Raw genomic sequence first — 19922 nt, forward strand, 5'->3', positions numbered from 1 at the left:
TTCTCCAACACCACAGTTCAAAAGCATCAATTTTTCGGTGCTCAGCTTTCTTCACAGTCCAACTCTCACACCCATACATGACCACTGGAAAAAGCATAGCCTTGACCAGATGGACCTGTGCTGGCAAAGTAATGTCTCTGCTTTTTAATATGCTATCTAGGTTGGTCACAACTTTCCTTCCAAGGAGTAAGTGTCTTTTAATTTCATGGCTGCAGTCACCATCTGCAGTGATTTTGGAGCCCAAAAAAATAAAGTCTGACACTGTTTCCACTGTCTCCCCATCTATTTCCCATGAGGTGATGGGACCAGATGCCATGATCTTAGTTTTCTGAATGTTGAGCTTTAAGCCAACTTTTTCACTCTCCTCTTTCACTTTCAGCAAGAGGCTCTTTAGTTCCTCTTCACTTTCTGCCATAAGGGTGGTGTCATCTGCATATCTGAGGTTATTGATATTTCTCCCGGCAATCTTAATTCCAGCTTGTACTTCTTCCAGCCCAGTATTTCTCATGATGTACTCTGCATATAAGTTAAATAAGCAGGGTGACAATATACTGCCTTGACGTACTCCTTTTTCTATTTGGAACCAGTCTGAGGTTCCATGTCCAGTTCTAACTGTTGCTTCCTGACCTGCATACAGGTTTCTCAAGAGGCAGGTCAGGTGGTCTGGTTTTCCCATCTCCTTCAGAATTTTTCACAGTTTATTATGATCCACACAGTCGAAGGCTTTGGCGTAGTCAATAAAGCAGAAACAGATGTTTTTCTGGAACTCTCTTGCTGTTTTGATGATCCAGCAGATGTTGGCAATTTGATCTCTGGTTCCTCTGCCTTTTCTAAATCCCACTTGAACATCTGGAAGTTCTCGGTTGTCGTATTGTTGAAGCCTGGCTTGGAGAATTTGAGCATTACTTTACTAGTGTGTGAGATGAGTGCAATTGTGTGGTAGTTTGAGCATTCTTTGGGAGTGCCTTTCTTAGGGATTGGAATGAAAATGGACATTTGTCAGTCCTGTGGCCACTGCTGAGCTTTCCAAATTTGCTGGCATATTGAGTGCAGCACTTTCACAGCATCATCTTTCAGGACTTGAAACAGCTCAACTGGAATTCCATCACCTTCCTAGATTTGTTCATAGTGATGCTTCCTAAGGCCCACTTGACTTCACATTCCAGGATGTCTGGCTCTAGGTGAGTGATCACACCATCATGATTATCTGGGTCGTGAAGATCTGTTTTGTACAGTTCTTCTATGTATTCTTGCCACCTCTTCTTAATATCTGCTGCTTCTGTTAGGTCCATACCATTTCTGTTCATTATTGAGCCCATCTTTGCATGAAATGTTCCCTTGGTATCTCTAATTTTCTTGAAGAGATCTCTAGTCTTTCCCATTCTGTTGTTTTCCTCTATTTCTTTGCACTGATCACTGAGGAAGGCTTTCTTATCTCTCCTGGCTATTCTTTGGAACTCTGCATTCAAATGGGAATGCATTTCCTTTTCTCCTTTGCTTTTTGCTTCTCTTCATTTCACGGCTATTTGTAAGGCCCCTCAGACAGCCATTTTGCCTTTTTGCATTTCTTTTCCATGGGGATGGTCTTGATCCCTGTCTCCTGTACAATGTCACGAACCTCTGTCCATAGTTCATCAGGCTCTCTGTCTATCAGATCTATTCCCTTAAATCTATTTCTCACTTCTGCTGTATAATCATAAGGGATTTGATTTAGGTCATACCTGAATGGTCTAGTGGTTATCCCTACTCTCTTCAGTTTAAGTCTGAATTTGGCAATAAGGAGTTCATGATCTGAGCCACAGTCAGCTCCCAGTCTTGTTTTTACTGACTGTATACAGCTTCTCCACCTTTGGCTGCAAAGATTATAATCAATCTGATTTCAGTGTTGGCCATCTGGTGATGTCCATGTATAGAGTCTTCTCTTGTGTTGTTGGAAGAGGGTGTTTGCTAGGACCAGTGAGTTCTCTTGGCAAAACTCTATTAGCCTTTGCCCTGCTTCATTCCATACTCCAAGGCCAAATTAGGGGATAGGAAATGCCTCAATTTTCTACTTTAAATGTTCCCAAGTTGTCCCAACTCTTCTCAAAAGGATACATAATTTTATAATTTAGAAAACAAGAATTTTTTATTTATTTATTTAATTTTTTTGAAAACAAGAATTTTTAAAGTAAAATAATCATGGACCATTGTACAACACTATGTTTAGGGGAGTCAAAATTATTACAACTTTTTGGAGAGTAAGTTGACACTACCAAAATACATACACACACAGAAACCTTTTGACAAAACATAACCTCCTATAGCACATAGAGATATACACGAACACCCAGTCCAGTGTTTTTAGAAAAACTAGTAGTCAAAGTATTAGCCAGGATTATTTTGTAAAGTGCACATATAAGAGGAAATTTTCATCTTCTAGTATGCATTTCTATATTATGCAGCTTGTAATGCTATATTCAAATTATAGGGTTCAAGTTTGCTTCTAAATTGCTTCATTCACTAACAGTTAGTTGGTACTTACAGTGCGTTGGGTTTGCTCTTTTGAATCTTCCCTTGCTAATGTAAAACTAGGGTGAAAAAATAATTTTAATAAGGAGAGAAAATAAGGAGATGACTAACTAAATGTTTTCTGGGTACCAAGAAAATCACATGGTGCAGAAAGACTGGGTAGAAGATAAAATAGAGGATGCTATTTCAAGAGTTCTTTGATCCTAAACCCAAGGAATGCCTGCCACAACAGTCACTTTAAGAGAAACTAATAGCTAAAGTAATGCCTTTAACTGTCAACCACTACGCTCCAAGATCCAGATATTTCAGGCTGAAAGTCAATAGAATTACCTCACCACACATCCACTCTCCAGAGTGCAAAGTACTAATCACTATATGATTATACTAACCACTATATGATCACAGCCTACCTTCCATATAGTTGTTTTAGTGAATATAAACACTTCCCTTTGCTTTCTGTATTCCAAAACTATTAAATGAGTAACAGTCCCTAGCTTAAATAAAACAAATCCAGAACTTCTTCAAATTTATTCTAGCATGTAATTTAAATCATAAATAGGCAACTGTATAGTCACTCTTGGGGGGTTTATGCATACAGCTGTGGTGACATTGATTACTTAATGTCTAGGAAGAGTTAGAGAAAAGAATGTTAAGTGATCAGGAAATGTGCTGTTGCAGAAAAGGGGACCACTTCCAGAGCCCAAGAGTGGGCTTTTTTTTGACACTCAAATGAATTGTCTGAGGAGACATATGCTAACAAAGCCAGAGACTTTTCTGGGAAGGGGTGGCGAGCAGCAGAGTGAGGGAACCCAGGAGAAGTTCTCTGTCATGCGGCTCACCGTCTCAGGTTTATGGTGATGCGGTGAGTTTCCTGGTTATCTCTTGCCAGTCGTTCTGACTCAGGGTCTTTCCTGGTGGCACATGCATCTCTCAGCCAGGATGCATTCCAGTGAGGATTCTGAGAGGTTGGTAAGACGCATGGACTGGTGTCTCCTCTTTCCTTTTGACCTTTCCTGACTCCTTCCGGTTGGTGGTAGCTTGTTAGTTCCATGTTCCTTACCAGGACCTCCAGTTGTAAGATAACTCCTGCAAGTAGTTGCTATCAGTCCTGGCCAGGGTGGGTGGTTTCGGTCAGTGGTTGCCCTAACACCAGCAGCCCAGCGCAAGTCACAAATCTAAACTTAAGCCAGCCTGCACCTCCAGGAAATGCCCCACTGTCAACATACACCCATTACAATCCCCTAGCTCAGCTTCACCTAGCTCACCTTACCCTGGAAAATAGGACCTGCTAAGCTTATAAGGAAATGACTGACCTCCTAGACTGTCTTGTCCTGTTTCCTGTTTCCTCTTAGAAGCTCTATAAACCTGCTGTTGCTCAGATTCCCTCTGGAAGAGTGCTCTATTATCTGTCTGTAAGGTAGTGTACTCCTCGATTCATGGATGGTTTTGCCATGAATAAGGGACATCAAGTTCATGACTAAACTATTATTTTGTCATTTGACAGTATGGACTCCCACTGTGCAGAAGATTCAAAGGGAGGTTCCATGTCTTGCCCCAAGTAAGTGCCATGGAGTCCAGAAATCTAGCACTATCTATGACTGTGGCATTCAGTCCAGATACCACCTGTCTGAGGCTACCAGGCTGGGACCCAGAGGGCGCCGTGTGAATGTGAGAGCCCTAGGAAGCTCTGGACTGGTTTCCATTGCTAAACTGATTTCAAATGCTCTGAATTCATACCTATGCCCCAAAGGTTTTAAAGTATTGTTTCATAAAACCTCTTATTATCAAGATTTTCAAACATCTCAAAGTAGAGAGAATAGGGTAATGAAGTTCATATATCCATCATTTAGTAAGGCACTGCTTTTTTAAAATTAAAAAGCTTGTTGAGTCATGAGGTCCATGAATAAAGGTAGCAAGAGAAAAATGCACAATTGGCTTGTAGTCCTAGCTCTGCTATGAAAAAGCTAGTATTGAATAATTCACGGTGCCTTGTTCACTGAGACATAAAACCTGGAACCTGAAAGGTATGTGCGGGGACTTTCCAGGCGCTGTGTCCTATACTTCGATTCTAAAGTTCCGCTGTCTACATCCATTAAGCCACCATTATCTGTTGCCTTAGCTAAAATCCTTTTGCCCATTCCTGCTCTTCTACATTCCATTCTTCATCTGGAGGCCTCAGAAATTCAACTTTTAAAAATGCAAATCAGATCATCTGATCACGTCATTCCTGTGGCTAAAATCCCCTCCCAGCTTTCTCATTTCTTTAGGGCAATGTTTGAGCTGCTTAACAAGTTCAATAAGGAGCTGCCTGACCTGGGCTGCTATCTCTCCTGCCACCAACCCCTCCACACTGGCCACTTCCAGTCTCAGACCATTTCCATGTGTTGTTTCAACTACCTGGATGGTTCTTCTGGGCCTCAGTACCTACCCCGACTCCAACACAGACCCAGTCTGCTTGGGCAACTTGTTTTCGTTTCAGGAAGCCCCTTAAATGTCACATCTCCCAGGAAGCCTTCACCTGAACTGCATCAAGTCCTACGAAGCCTCTGTGCACTCTATTACCACCTGTTACTTGGATGTTGTGGCTCTAAACACTATTTTAATTGATTAGTTACTTGTACATTAATTTAAAAAACTGATTTCCCTCACCAGACTCTAAATTCCATGTCAGTTTTACTACTTTGGTCACCTTCATAAATCCAGAATCTCGCACAGCACCTGGTACAGAATAGGCCTTCAAATAAATATCTGTGGCCAAATAACTAGTCCCTGCTAGGCTTTAGGTCCGGGTTTCATGGCTCAGATGATAAAGAATCGGCCTGTAATGCCGGAGACCCAGGTTCAATCCCTGGGTCGCTAAGCTTTAGGGATAAAAGAAGCTCATAGTTTAGTGGCAAGGGAGAATTTCATGGAAAAATGACAATGGATTTCTAGAAGTGTTAAGATGGATGAAGAGGTGCGTGGCAGCAAACCAGGTCTGTTTAAGGAGCATCTAACCCAGTCTGGCAGAGAAGGCAATGGCACCCCACTCCAGTTCTCTTGCCTGGAAAATCCCATGGAGGGAGGAGCCTGGTAGGCTGCAGTCCATGGGGTCACTAAGAGTCGGACACGACTGAGCGACTTCACTTTCACTTTTCACTTTCATGTATTGGAGAAGGAAATGGCAACCCACTCCAGTGTTCTTGCCTGGAGAATCCCAGGGACGGGGGAACCTGATGGGCTGCCGTCTATGGGGTCGCACAGGGTCGGACACGACTGAAGCGACTTATCAGCTGTAGTAGCAGCAACCCAGTCTGGGTCAAGATAGGCTTACTGAAGGGAACAGTGACATCGTAGGGGAAATCGATTCCACAAGCCTCCTATAGAGTCCTATAAGTGGGGAGGGATGAATAGGGGGAGGGAACTTCCTCAGTGACCTCTTAGAATATTCAGATGGTGACCTTTCCAGCTGATTCCCTTAGACTAATTTAGCCTGTAGGCAAGTGTCATCTCTCTTTTCCCACTCATAGAATGGATGATGAGCAGAGCAACTATGGGTCAGTTCTAAATGGGGTTGGGTTGGTAATGGGTAGAAACTGGGTAAGCCATTTTTTAAAAATAGGGTAGTGGGAATTATAATTAAGATTAGCTTCTTAATTTAAGGTCCAGAATGAAGGCATAGCCTTCTTCCTTTTTGAGAATAATCACTGATAATTTGTCAACAAGTATAGGTCATCTTGAAATGGAAGTCCAAATAAAATGTGTGATTCACACCAAGAGAGAAGTTTTAGTATAATCATTGGCTGTCATTTTATGTAGTGTCTAATTTAGTTCTGTTTTATTAGTTCCTATAAATATGAATTTAATTACTAAAGTATTACATACTTTATAAATCATGTGTGTCTGCATGCATGCTCAGTCATATCTGACTCTTTGTGACTCTATGGACTGTAGCCCACCAGGCTCCTCTGTCCATGGAATTACCCTGGCAAGAATACTGGAGTGGGTGGCCATTTCCTCCTCCATGGGATGTTCCTGACCCAGGGATTGAACCCACATCTCCTGCATCTCTTGCATTGGCAGGCAGATTCTTTACTGCTGAGCCATTGGGAAGCTACTTTGTAAATATTAGATTCTAATTATTTTGTGTTATTTACAACTAATCAGAAACAAATTTGTAGAAAGTGCCAAATATTTCAGTAACATACAATCTGAAAACTAAAATGTTATGTATTACTGATACTCAAGAATAAGTAGTATCAATAGTCATATCACTTGAGGCTTTCTCCCAACCTCAATATAATATAACCTTTTAATATTATATATAAAATAATACATATACAATATACATTTACAATACATATATTAAAGGAAAATTTCAGGATAGAAGGAAATAATTTTAGTTATAATACACATATACAATTTTCCTTTAATATTTTAAACTTATTATATTCAAATGTCTGGTTCTTATTAATAACTTCTCAGTATCCCATTTATTAAAATTCTATAGCATTCCCCCCCAAAATTAAAATTTGCATGTTGAGCTGAAATTGTCTCCATCATGTTGTAGAAATGAAATGTACTTATTTATCATTTTTATTCAGTTGCATCTCCTAGGAAGTTTCCAGCAAATTTGCTCAGATATACAACCCACCAAATACACTAAAAAATGAAATTGAATTTCTTGGAGAAACTCTCCTCAAAGTAGAGTTCCCGTAGAAAACCTTCCTTGCTGTGTGCAGGCTTTCTCTAGTTGCAGGGAGTGGGGCTCCTCTTCCTTGCAGTACACAGGCTTCTCATTGCCGTGGCTTCTCTTGTTGCAGAGCATAGCGGCTACGTGTGCAGGCTTCAGTAATTGTGGTACACGGCATCAGCAGTTGTGGCACGTGGGTTTAGTTGCTCCATAGCGTGTGGGGATCTTCCCTGACCAGGCACTGAACCCTTGTCCCCTGCATTTGTAGGTAGGACTATTATCCACTGAGCCACCAGGAAAATCCTGAGATGAGGGTTTGCTAGAATAAACTAAAGGACATTTGTTTGCATGTGCAGTTGGTTTCAGAATGGCCCTCAAGATTCCTCTGGGACCTGGTTTGATTTGGAGAGGAAATTTTTCACCCTTTAACCACTATAAATAAAAACTTATTTTTTAAAAAAATCACATTTTCCTTTCAGATTGACATATTTTGCAGAATTGTCTTAAGTGTTTAGGAGTTTCTTTAATCTTTTAGGAGTTTGGATTCTTATGTCTTTGCAAGGAGACAAAAATGGGGCTTTAAAGCAGGAGCAGGAAAATGACTAGGTCTGTTTGCAAAAGATCATTGTGGCTGACACGGGGAGTTGATTTTGGGAAGCGTAGTGGCCTGAGTGAGGTATCATAGATAATGCACAAGAAGGTCAAATCACTCCTTGACTCAAAAACCTTCATCTCAGAGTAAAACCAAAGGCCCTTCAGTGCTCAGTCCATTTCCCCATCTTCTTCCCTCCAGCATCTCCCGCCCTGCCCTCGAGGTCTTTACTAGGGCAGGAGTTTTACTGTTTTGTTCATTGCTATGGGGCCAGTGGGCTTCCCAGGGGGCCAAGTGGTAAAGAATCCTCCTGTAATGCAGGAGGCACAGGTTCGATCCCTGCGTTGGGAAGATACCCTGGAGAAGGAAATGACAACCTACTCCAGTATTTTTGCCTGGGAAAACCCATGGACAGAGGAACCTGGCAAGCTATGGTCCACAGGGTCACAAAGAGTTCAGTATGGCTTAGTGAGTAAACAACAATAACAGGGCCAAAAGCTTAGCAGAGCTGCAAATAGCCATGCTGATCATACCGGTAATTGAGTAAATGTTTTTTTGGTTTTAATATAAATTGAAAAATTCTTAGCCTGGTCTCCAAGGCCTCTCTGGGGCAGTCACAGCCTCATCTTATCATTTTTGCCCAGGGATCTTGCTGTGACCTCACTGAACTTGCTTTGATTTTCTCAGTCTTAGAATTCCCTGTAATCTCAGCCTAGAAGAGTCTTAGTGTCCTCTTTTCTCAGCCAACTCCTTTTCAAATTTCAAGTCTCAGCTGTTACGTGATTTCCCAAGAAGCGTTCCTTGCCACCTTTAGAGACACTAACAAACAACATTCAGTTTTTTGCCTTCTTATTGTTTATCAGAAATAATTTCTGTTTTATTTACAATGCAAGCATTTAAATTGCTTGAGACTTTACTTTTTTAGAATAGTTTAAGATTTACAGAAAAATTGAATTGATAGTACTGAGTTCCCATATACTTTCATCCCAACAATTTTCCCTGTTATATCTTATATTAAAAGGGCACATTTATTATAGCTAATGAGCCAAGACGCATTTGTTACCTTCAGTACATTAAAATTAACTAAATCATGTAGTTTATTCAGATGTCCTTAGTTTTTACCTCACGTCCTTTTTCTGTTTCAGAATCCCATCCAGGATGCCATATTACATTTACTCATCGTCATGTTTCCTAAGGTGATGACAATTTCTCAGACGTTCTTTATTTTTGATGTTTTCAGGTGTCCTGGTCCCAACATATTGCATTGTTTTTGTTTGCTTGTTTGTTTTACTTTTTGGCCACACTGCTCAGCATATAGGATCTTAGTTCCCCAACCGGGCATTGAACCCACACACCCTGCACTGGAACCCCAGTCTTAACTGCTGGCCCAGCAGAGAAGTCCCTATTTTTTTTTTTTTTAATTTTTCATTTATCTTTATTAGTTGGAGGCTAATTACTTTACAATATTGTAGTGGTTTTTGTCATACATTGACATGAATCAGCCATGGATTTACATGTATTCCCCATCCTGATCCCGCCTCCCACCTCCCTCTCTACCTAGATCCCTCTGGGACTTCCCAGTGCACCAGGCCCAAGCACTTGTTTCATGCATCCAGCCTGGGCTGGTGATCTGTTTCACTCTAGATAATATACATGTTTCGATGCTGTTCTCTTGAAACATCCCACCCTCACCTTCTCCCACAGAGTTCAAAAGTCTGTTCTGTACTTCTGTGTCTCTTTTTCTGTTTTGCATATAGGGTTATCGTTACCATCTTTCTAAATTCCATATATATGTGTTAGTATACTGTAATGATCTTTATCTTTCTGGCTTAAGAAGTCCCTATTTTTAAGTATAATTTCTTAACAGTAATTTAATCCTCTTTGTGAAATTAGTATTACTCTTTCCCAGTACACCGTAATCAAGTTTATGCCCATGTCTGACTTACAGCTGTGTCCCAGTGGCTAATACATTGCAGACACTCAGTCAAAATTGCTGAATGAATGCAGGATTTGTCTGTGAAACCGAAACCACTCACCTCAGATTGGGAACTGAACTCACGTGCTGGGACTTGAACCAGGCCCAAACCCATAGACTTCCCATTGAGATCAGACACTTGGCTCAGGACCTAGGGAAGCTCAGGCTATTGATGTCTCATCTCAGAAAGAATTCTGTGAGAGGCTAAGTGGAAGGTAAGAAGTGGATTTATTTAGAGAGGAACACACGCTACAGACAGTGTGGGCCATCACAGGGGGCGAGTGTGGCCTCAGAATGTGGCATGGTTAGCTTTTATGAGCTGGGTAATTTCACAGGGGACTTTCCTGGTGCCTCTGTGGTAAAGAATCCACCTGCCAATGCAGGAGACTCTGGTTCAGTGCCTGGGTTGGGGAGATCCCCTGGAGGAAGAAGTGGCAACCCACTCCAGTGTTCTTGCCTGTGAAGTTCCATGGACAGAGGAACCTGGTGGGCTATAGACCATGAGGTCGCAAAAGTTGAACACAACTTAGTGATTAAACAACAAGAACAAATTTCATAGGCTAATGAGTGGGAGGATTATTCCAACTATTTTGGGGAAGGGTTGGAGATTTATAGAAACTGGGCCACTTTTGGGTCTTTGATGGTTGGCCTGGGAACTGTCACGGTGCCTCTGGATGTCATTTAGCTTGCTGATGTGCTATAATGAGTATATACTGAGGATAAAACCAGTCAATCCTAAAGGAAATCAACCCTGAATATTCATTGGAAGGAATGATGCCAAAGCTCCAATCTTCTGGCCACCAGATGCAAAGAGCCAACACAAGGGAAAAGACCCTGATACTGGGAAAGGTTGAAGGCAAAAGGAGAAGGGGGTGACAGAGAATGAGATGATTAGGTGGTATCACCAACTCATTTCAGTTCAGTTCAGTTCAGTCGCTCAGTTGTGTTCAACTCTTTGAGACCCCAGGGACTGCAGCCCATCAGGCTTCCCTGTCCATCACCAACTCCTGGAGCTTGCTCAGACTCATGTCCACAAGTCAGTGATGCCATCCAACCATCTCATCCTCTGTTGTCCCCTTCTCCTCCTGCCTTCAATCTTTCCCAGCCTCAGGGTCTTTTCCAATGAGTCAGTTCTTCCCATCAGGTGGCCAAAGGATTGGAGTTTCAGCTTTAGCATTAGTCAGAATGAATACTCAGGACTGATTTCCTTTATGATGGACTGGTTGGATCTCTTTGCAGTCCAAGTGACTCTCAAGAGTCTTTTCCAACATCACAGTTCAAAGCATCAATTCTTTGGTGCTCAGCTTTCTTTATGGTCCAAATCTCACATCCATACATGAACCCTGGAAAAACCATAGATAGCTTTGACTAGATGAACCTGTGTTGGCAAAGTAATGTCTCTGCTTTTTAATATGCTGTCTGGGTTTGTCATAGGTTTTCTTCCAAGGGGCAAGTGTCTTTTAATTTCACAGCTGCAGTGATTTTGGAGCCCAAGAAAAGGAAATCTGTCACTGTTTCTATTTTTTCCCCATCTATCTGCCATGAAGTGATGGGACTCAGGGGACATGAATTTGAGCAAACTTCAGGAGATAGTGAAGGACAGAGGAGACTGGCATGCTGCAATCCATGGGGTCACAAAGTGTCAGACAGGACTTAGAGACTGAATAACAGCAAAATTATTTTACTTGACAATATGTCTTTTTTTTCTGTCATGCAGCATGCAGCATGCAGTACTTCAGTTCTCTGACCAGGGATCAAACCCACACCCCCTGCAGTAGAAGCAAGGAATCCTAACCACTGGATCACCAGGGATGTCCCTACAATGTGTCTTTTATTTTTCTCAACTTCTTTAGCTTTCATTTTCACCTGTGTATGGCCTCAGTACTGCTAATCCTTACTGAACATTGTAGAGCATATACAAGGAGCTGTAACTACAGTAATGTATTAAGAAAGAAAACCTCCTTTTGAGAGACTTAGTCTCCTCGAGAAGACTAGACATGTACATAAAACTAAACATCAATAAATAAAACATTGCATAACCTGGAGAATGAATGATATAAATCTGAAGTTTTTACTAGGTCTCTGGGAGCAGAAAACTGAATGGGACTCAAGAGAGCAGGCTTTGAAAAAAATCCAGATAAGGCTCAACCTTCAGAGTTCTAAGAGCATTCTGTTCTGGTAATGGATATTCAGTTGTCCGCCTTAGAGCCTGAAAATCTCTATAGCACCTCTCCTAAATAAAAGCCATGTGTCAGTGGTGTATGGTGGAAGAAATATGAGCTTTGGAAGAAAAATTCCAGTTCTGTTAATTTATTATAAACTGTGTGCTCAAGAAAAAAGTTTGTAAAGATTCTCACACTTAATAAAAATTATCCAAAACATGGAAATAAGGCAAAAAGAAGGCTGTGTATCTTTCTCATGTCACACTTCAGGTCTATCTTACAGGCCTGCCCAAGGATGATTTAATTCTCTAGAGAAATGATCACTTTTGCCAGACTCTGGGAAATTACATGTTAACTTGTAGATTTTTGTCTGATAGACAAATGATTCCTCTCCAGCAAAAATGGTATCTCCAAATGGCTACAGTCTTATTGCCCTGTAGGACACTAACTAGTTGTGTCTTTCACCTTGCAAATTTATTTAGTATGTCTTTCTGGGCTGCGGTTGTTGTTCAGTCACCAAGTCATGTCCGACTCTTTGCAATCTCATGGATTGCAGCACACCAAGCTTCCTTATCCTTTATCATCTCCCGGAATTTGCCCAAGTTCATGTCCCCCGAACTGATGATGCCATCCAACCATCTTATCCTCTGCCTCTTACTTCTCCTCCTGCCCTCAATGTCTCCCAGCATAAGGGTGATTTTTTTCCAGTGAGTCAGCTCTTTGCATCAGGTGGTCAAAGTTCTGGAGCTTCAGCATCAGTCATTCTGATGAGTATTCAGGGTTGATTTCCTTTAGGATTGACTGGTTTGATCTCCTTGAAGCCCAAAGGACTCTCAAGATTCTTCTCCAGCACCACAGTTCAAAAGCACCAATTCTTCTGCACTTGGCCTGCTATATGGTCCAGCTCTCACATCTATACATGACTACTTGGAAAGACCATGCCTTCACTGTACGAACATTTGTTGGCAAAGGATGTCTTTGCTTTTTAACACACTGTCTAGGTTTATCATAGCTTTCCTGTCGAGAAACAGATGTCCTTCCTGGGTGACCTTATAAATCTCTATTCTTCAAATGGTCTTTGGAACAGCTTTACTGTCTGCCAGTTCCCTTTGTGTTGTTCACTCGCTCAGTCATGTCCAGCTGTTTGTGACCCCGTGGACGCAGCATGCCAGGCTTCCCTGTTGTTCACCAGTTCCCTTGTTTGTTAGTCATTCAGTCATGTCCAGCGCTCTGTGACCCCATGGACTGTAGCCCGCCAGGCTCCTCTGTCCATGGGATTCTCCAGGCAAGAATACTGGAGTGGATTGCCATTTCCTTCTCCAGGGATCTTCCTGACCCACCAGTTCCCTTACTGGTAAGTTAAACCAATCTCTCACACACACACATATCTGGGAGCCATATTTTAACTTTGGGCAAGTAGTTAATAAATATTCTCCTTACTCGTTGGTTTCCTCTTTGTAGTCAACATCATGTGGGAAAAGACATTTTCTTTGATAAAAGATTTGCTCAGTTTCCACAGCTTATGGGGTTTATTTTTTCTGCTTATACCTTACAATAAAGTTTAATATTGAACATATGAGTTTTATTTTATTTACTTACTTATTTGGCTGCACTGGGTCTTAGCTGAGACACATGATGTCTTTGATCTTTGATGTGTGCAAGATCTTTAGTTGCAGCATGCGGGATCTAGTTCCCTGACGAGGGATCAGACCCAGGGCCCCTGCATTGGGAGTGTGGAATCCTGGCTACTGGGTCACCAGTGAAGTCCCAAACAAAGGAGTTTTAAAAGCTCATGAAACATGCCAGTAGAGAAGTCAAGAAAGTTCTAAGCTTAGAGTTCAGCAAGGAGGCCTGGGTTGACAATATAAGTTTGGGAGTCATTTGCATCATCAAGAAGACATTTAAAGTCATGAGGATAAACAGGGATGAAGGAGTGGGGAAAAGAATGAGAGAAGAAATAAAGACCAGCACAGAATAGTTGATGTGATACAGTATCGAATTGGAACTCCAGTATTTAGAGACCCACAGAGGATGAAGAGGTAGCAAAGGTGACTGGAGAGGGAACAGAGATATCAGAGAACAAAACAGTACAGTGTCAGAGAAACCAGAGGGCTGGGTCAAATGCTGCTGAGAGGCTGTGTCAGATAAGGAGTCAGTTCAGTTGCTCAGTTGTGTCCGACTCCTTGCAACTCTATGGACTGCAGCTTGCCAGGCTTCCGTGTCCATCACCAACTTCCAGAGTTTGCTCGAACTCCTGTCCATCAAGCTGGTGATGCCATCCAACCATCTCATCCTCTGTCATCCCCTTCTCTTCCTGTCTTCAATCTTTCCCAGAATCAGGGTCTTTTCCAATGAGTCAGTTCTTTGTATCAGGTGGCCAAAGGATTGGAATTTCAGCTTCAGCATCAGTCCTTCCAATGGACGTTCCGGACTAACTTCCTTTAGGACTGACTAGTTGGATCTCTTTGCAGATAAGGAGTAGAATGCATATATTAGATATGGCAAAATGGGAGACAGCCGTGCCTTTAAAAACATCACAGTGTGGAGAGATGAAGACAGAAGTCTGGCTGGATTTGAATGGGTTGGACAGAAGTTAAAGACATGAGGCAGGGACTTCCCTGGTGGTCCAGTGGCTAAGACTCTGAGCTCCCAGTGCAGGAGGCCCAGGTTCGACCCCTGGTCAGGGAGCTAGATCCCACATGCTACAACTAAGACCCAGAGCAGCCAAATAAATAAATAAATAAAATTAAAAAAAAAAAAAAAAAAGACATGAGGCAGGGATTTCCTGGCAGTCCAGTGGTTAGGGCTTCATGCTTCCTTTGCAGGGGACATAGGTTTGATCTCTGAACTGGGAGCTAAGATCCTGTATGCTGCGTGGCACAGCAAAAAAAAAAAAAAAAAAAAAAGGAAGGCTACTTGAGACTTCTGGAAATGATTTAGACTCTACAAACCTTAATTACATCCCTGGCAAAATCCTGATGATTTCACCAATGTGAAGCCCAACAAAAATGGATGCCTGCTACATACCCCACTGTGCTATGCTATAGAATTAATGAGAGCATTGCTTGAGGAAGCATCAACTCAAGTGGAATGTGGGTTCTAGGCCCTGACCGCCTGGGCTCTAATCCCAGCCCTTTCACTAACTAGCTCAAGGACCTTGGACAATTACAACTCTGAGTCTCAGTTTCCTTGTCTATAAATGGGTGTGGAATGTAGCATCTACTTCATTAGACTGTTGTAATGATAAAATGTATTGAGAATAAGCCTGCACATGGTAAGTACTGAATAAATGTTTGTTGTTGTTCAGTTGCTAAGTTGTGTCTGACTGACTCTTTTGCAACCCCATGGACTACAGCCCGTCAGGCTCCTCTGTCTATGGATTTCCCAGGCAAGAATACTGGAGGGGGTTGCCACCTTTATTATTATGTTTTCCCATAGTTAAAAAAGATTTATAAATACAAGGTATTAAATGTCATGATCAAAGCAGGCATTGGGGTTATGAGAGCTCAGAGGTTGCTTGGCCTAGTAAGGGCCCAAGAAAGATCCCCATTGCAGTGATTCTTGATCTTTGTCTAGACTATATATATATATATATATATATATATATATATATATATATATGTATTTCTTTCTCATAATGATCCTATGAGGATATACTGCAAAGATATCAAGGCTTAAAAAGAATCAGAGAAAAGATATTGCAGTTTGTTATGGAATTCAGAAATCTTTCTTAAATAATTTTTCTTGTGTTTTACAAAACTGTAAAGGCCTGGGAGTTTGTAGCTTTGAGATCATATTAATATATATCTTGAGCAAAGACTGTATCTTTTCTCCAACACTTGATGAAATTTCTTAGCTTGCACTTACCTGCCATGAGGGAGACAGACAGAGATGAAGACTTCGATATGGCCTTGTTGCAGTTTTCTGGCTACTTTGCCCAGTGGGTGTTTGTGTGTTGTTGCTATAGATTCCTACTTAACAAGAAAGGAATGATAGTAAACCAATCTAATCAAGTTTCTCCTTGTTTAAAACCTGTCAGTGCTTCTCCACAGTAAAGCCCTCAACAAGTCCTGGCTTAAGATCATTTCTACTAATTTTTTTCACTCTTAAATGTCCCCTTATGAAAAGTCTTCCATTTAGTCTCTTCTGTTGAAACATGGTCCCGCTGAGTTTTAAGAATTCTGTGATCTTAAGTCTCACACAGAACATAGTTTATGGGCCAGCAATGCTGTTATCACCTGAAAGCTTGTTAAAAATGCAGAATCTGAAGCCCAACCCAGACCTACTGAATCAGAAATTGCATTTTGACAAGCTGTCTCTGCACATTAAAATTTAAGAGGCGCTGGTACAAAAGAGGTAAAAGGAACTTAGGAGAACTCCAGGAGAATTTTTCTGTGCGAAAATTCCAAGGTATTTTGCACAGAAGCAGGGCAAATTAAAACTAAATCTACCATGGAAAAGTTTTCCAAAAGCAGATATTTTTCAAAATCAGATTTGTAAGTTCAAAATAGAATTTGTGACATTTGGTATATTCATACTAGTGACTTGCTACAGAGTTTAAGCTCCTTTTTAAGTATTCAACTTTTTTCAGAAGCTGGCCTTTCATATTGACAAGTAGGATTTAATGACAATGGAAGGGAAACATTATTTTAGACTCTGTCTTGGGACAAAGTCATCTACAAGAACATGAGTCAAATAGAAGTCAAATGGCTTCTCTTGCCATATCTTCTTTTTTTCCTCCCAAAATCAATGGTAGCCACTAAAAACATCTTATTCTATTTCTAAAGAACTCATCTTTCTCTGCTTGTAGACAACCTAGCATTTTCTATGAGGATTTGTTCTTGTACTATTCTACGCAATCAAGAGTTTGATAATTTTCCTTTCTACATCTTCAGTTCAGTTCAGTTCAGTTGCTTAGTCATGTCCGACTCTTTGAGACCCCATGGACTGCAGCATGCCAGGCTTCCCTGTCCATCACCAACTCCCAGAGCTTGCTCAAACTCATGTCCATCAAGTTGGTGATGCCATCCAATCATCTCATCCTCTGTCATCCCCTTCTCCTCCTGCCTTCAATCTTTCCTAGCACCAGGGTCTTTGCTAATGAGTCAGTTCTTCACATCAGGTGGCCAAAGTATTGGAGCTTCAGTTTCAGCATCAGTCCTTCCAATGAATATTCAGGACTGATTTCCTTTAGGATGGACTGGTTTGTTCTCCTTGCAGTCCAAGGAACTCTCAAGAGTCTTCTCCAACACGACAGTTCAAAAGCATCAATTCTTCAGCGCTCAGCATTCTTTATGGTCCAAGTCTCACTTCCATACATGATTACTGGAAAAACCGTAGCTTTGACTAGGTGACCTACAGATCTTTGTCAGCAAAGTAATGTCTCTGCTTTTCACAACATTTTGGTTTCAAAGAATTCTTTGTATCCGTTGCTACCTGCAACTCTGTCAGGTTTGCAAGTACATTTCAGTTTCATTTATAGGAAACAATATGTCAATTTTAACCAATTTTAGGGGTGGGCTCAGAAAGATGTTGAGAAGTTCATCATGGTGAGTGTAACTTCTGCTGCTTGGGCATATTTGGAAGGTGATGAACTATGGAAAGTAGTGGGAATTCAAAGTACAACTCTGTCCATTATAGCTGGCATCTTCCTTTGTCTTACTGGGAAATGGCCAACGGTGGAAACCTGGAGAGTTAGGATCTAAAAAAGGAGCCCCCAGTCCTTGATAACTGTAGAGGTGTGATGGGCTAGGGATCAAGGCACCTATTAAGCTGTTAAAAATTTCATAGTGAAGCACTTTCAATTGTCTTAAAATTTCAGTTATTTTCTCCAAATCAGGATGCATTAAAGGTGAGTGTTTTGTTCTGGTATAACTAGATTATTTTATGCTCATCCTTGTGAAGTACCATTCTGGTGTCATTTACCAAGCATGCTATACCAAAGAAGCCAGTAATCTTGACTCCCATTCCCCTCTCTCCTTGTAGTATAAAGAACATGAATTTTAGAATCAAGAAATCTTAGTATAGACCCTAAGGGAGGCTCATTTTTCTCATTTGTGAGGTGGGCTGATTTGTGTGTATATGTGTGTGGTCAGTCATGTCTGACTCTCTGTGACCCCATGGACGGTAGCCCGCCAGGCTCCTCTGTCCATAGGCATTCTCCAGGCAAGAATATCGGAGCGGGTTGCCATTTCCTACTCCAGGGGATCTTCCCAACCCAGGGACCAAACCCATGTCTCTTGTGTCTCTTGCATTGGCAGGCAGATTCTTTACCACCTGGAAGGCCCCAGACTGATAATACCTCCTAAATAAGGGAAAATTAAGACTGATCCATATACAGCCAACAGCCCATAATCATTACTCAGGAAATGTTAGTTCCTTTCTCTGGCAGAGCATAAAATATCTTAATCCTTCAAGAAAGATTGCTGGGTGTGGAAGGCTGAAATGGTTTATGAAAAACAGCCCCTAGGGCACTATTATCACTCTAAGGATGATCTCTTTTCTCTGTCTGCCCTCTGAATACTCCAGATGCAGCCTTGCAATATTAAAAATCACTTTGCCCACAGCTTGGGGAGCCAAAGGAGAGTTGAGATGAAACTGCAACCCCAAATCACGTGACAACGTGATTGTCATGAGCATACATTTTAGAAAGGAACATGAGCATACGTTTTAGAAAGGAAAATCATATAGTTCAGTGTAAGGAAACCCTTGGAAGTTCCCTCTGCTCTCAGTATAGCCTTTGGCAGTGTCTGCAGCCTCTGGCACCATGGATACTGCCTCTACTGAGGCCATAGTCTCCGTTGTTACGGGCAGCCTCCCAGAGTAATTGATAGCGACAGGGCTGAGGAAAAGGAGAAAAGCCACAGAACAGACATCAAAGTCAATTATCGCAAAACTCAGCTTGCTGGGAGTGGAAGTAGTCACTCAGAATGTCATTTTGGAAATAAATTCCCTAGACAGATTAAAAATTTTGAATGTCACCAAAGTAAAAAGGTGACCCAGGGCTTTCTATGAAAAAGATGTTTTGACCAAAAGCCTATTAGCATCTGCTTCTTGAGGTTGAGTATTTCCTGATTTGCAAATATGCTTCTTCCTGGTACCTCAAAAGCGGTTTGATTACATTTCCAAAGTAGTGACATCTGTTTTTCATTCCACAGTGAGTTCATACATTCTTTCCTGCCAGCTTGCGGCAAATACTGATGTAGCACCTACTACCCGCAAAGCATTTCAGATAATGTGACAACGTGACCATAGAGGTGGAGCACATCAGTGCAAACAGAGACCTTACATTAATTATCACCCTGACAATTATTTTTGTCAGTAAGGCTCCAGGCCATCAGGAAAAATTCCTCTCTAGGTGGCCATAAAATCTGATAGATATTTTGAAGGTCTCAGAGAACTCAGCAACTTTATTTTCTTTGTTCTTAATATTGGGATATCCCTAATTCAAAAGGTCTCTCTCTCTCTCTTTTTTTTTTTTAGCATTTTACATACTTATATGTTAGTGTATATGGTTTCTTTTTCTGGTTAGGCACCTACGAGATCCCTATAAAGCTGAGATCTCTGTATCTTATTATTTTGCAACTCCCATTTTTCATTTAACAATATACAGTTGACCCTTGAACAACGTGCAGATGAGCGGTACCGACCTTCTGTGCTGTCAAAATCTGATATAACTTAAAGATGGCCCTGTATCCAGGGTTCCATGTCCATAGATTCAACCAACCACGAAACTTGTAGTATTGTACTACAAGTTCATTGAAAAATCCACATATACATGTGCTTTAAACCTGTGTTGTTCAAGGGTTAACTATACTCTAAAGATCTTTTCAAATCAATATCCAAATTTGTACGGATGGAACTTGGTTATCCTGCATTGCAGGTGGATTCCTTACCATCTGAGCCACCAAGGGAAGCCCCACTACGTATTACTAGCTAAAATGAAACATTCTATTATGTTACTTATCCAGCCTGTCCTTATTTCTGTTATGTTCTTCCACCATAATGCATGCA

The sequence above is a fragment of the Cervus elaphus genome, chromosome 6 (genome assembly GCF_910594005.1).
Source record: "Cervus elaphus chromosome 6, mCerEla1.1, whole genome shotgun sequence".
NCBI lineage: Eukaryota > Metazoa > Chordata > Mammalia > Artiodactyla > Cervidae > Cervus > Cervus elaphus.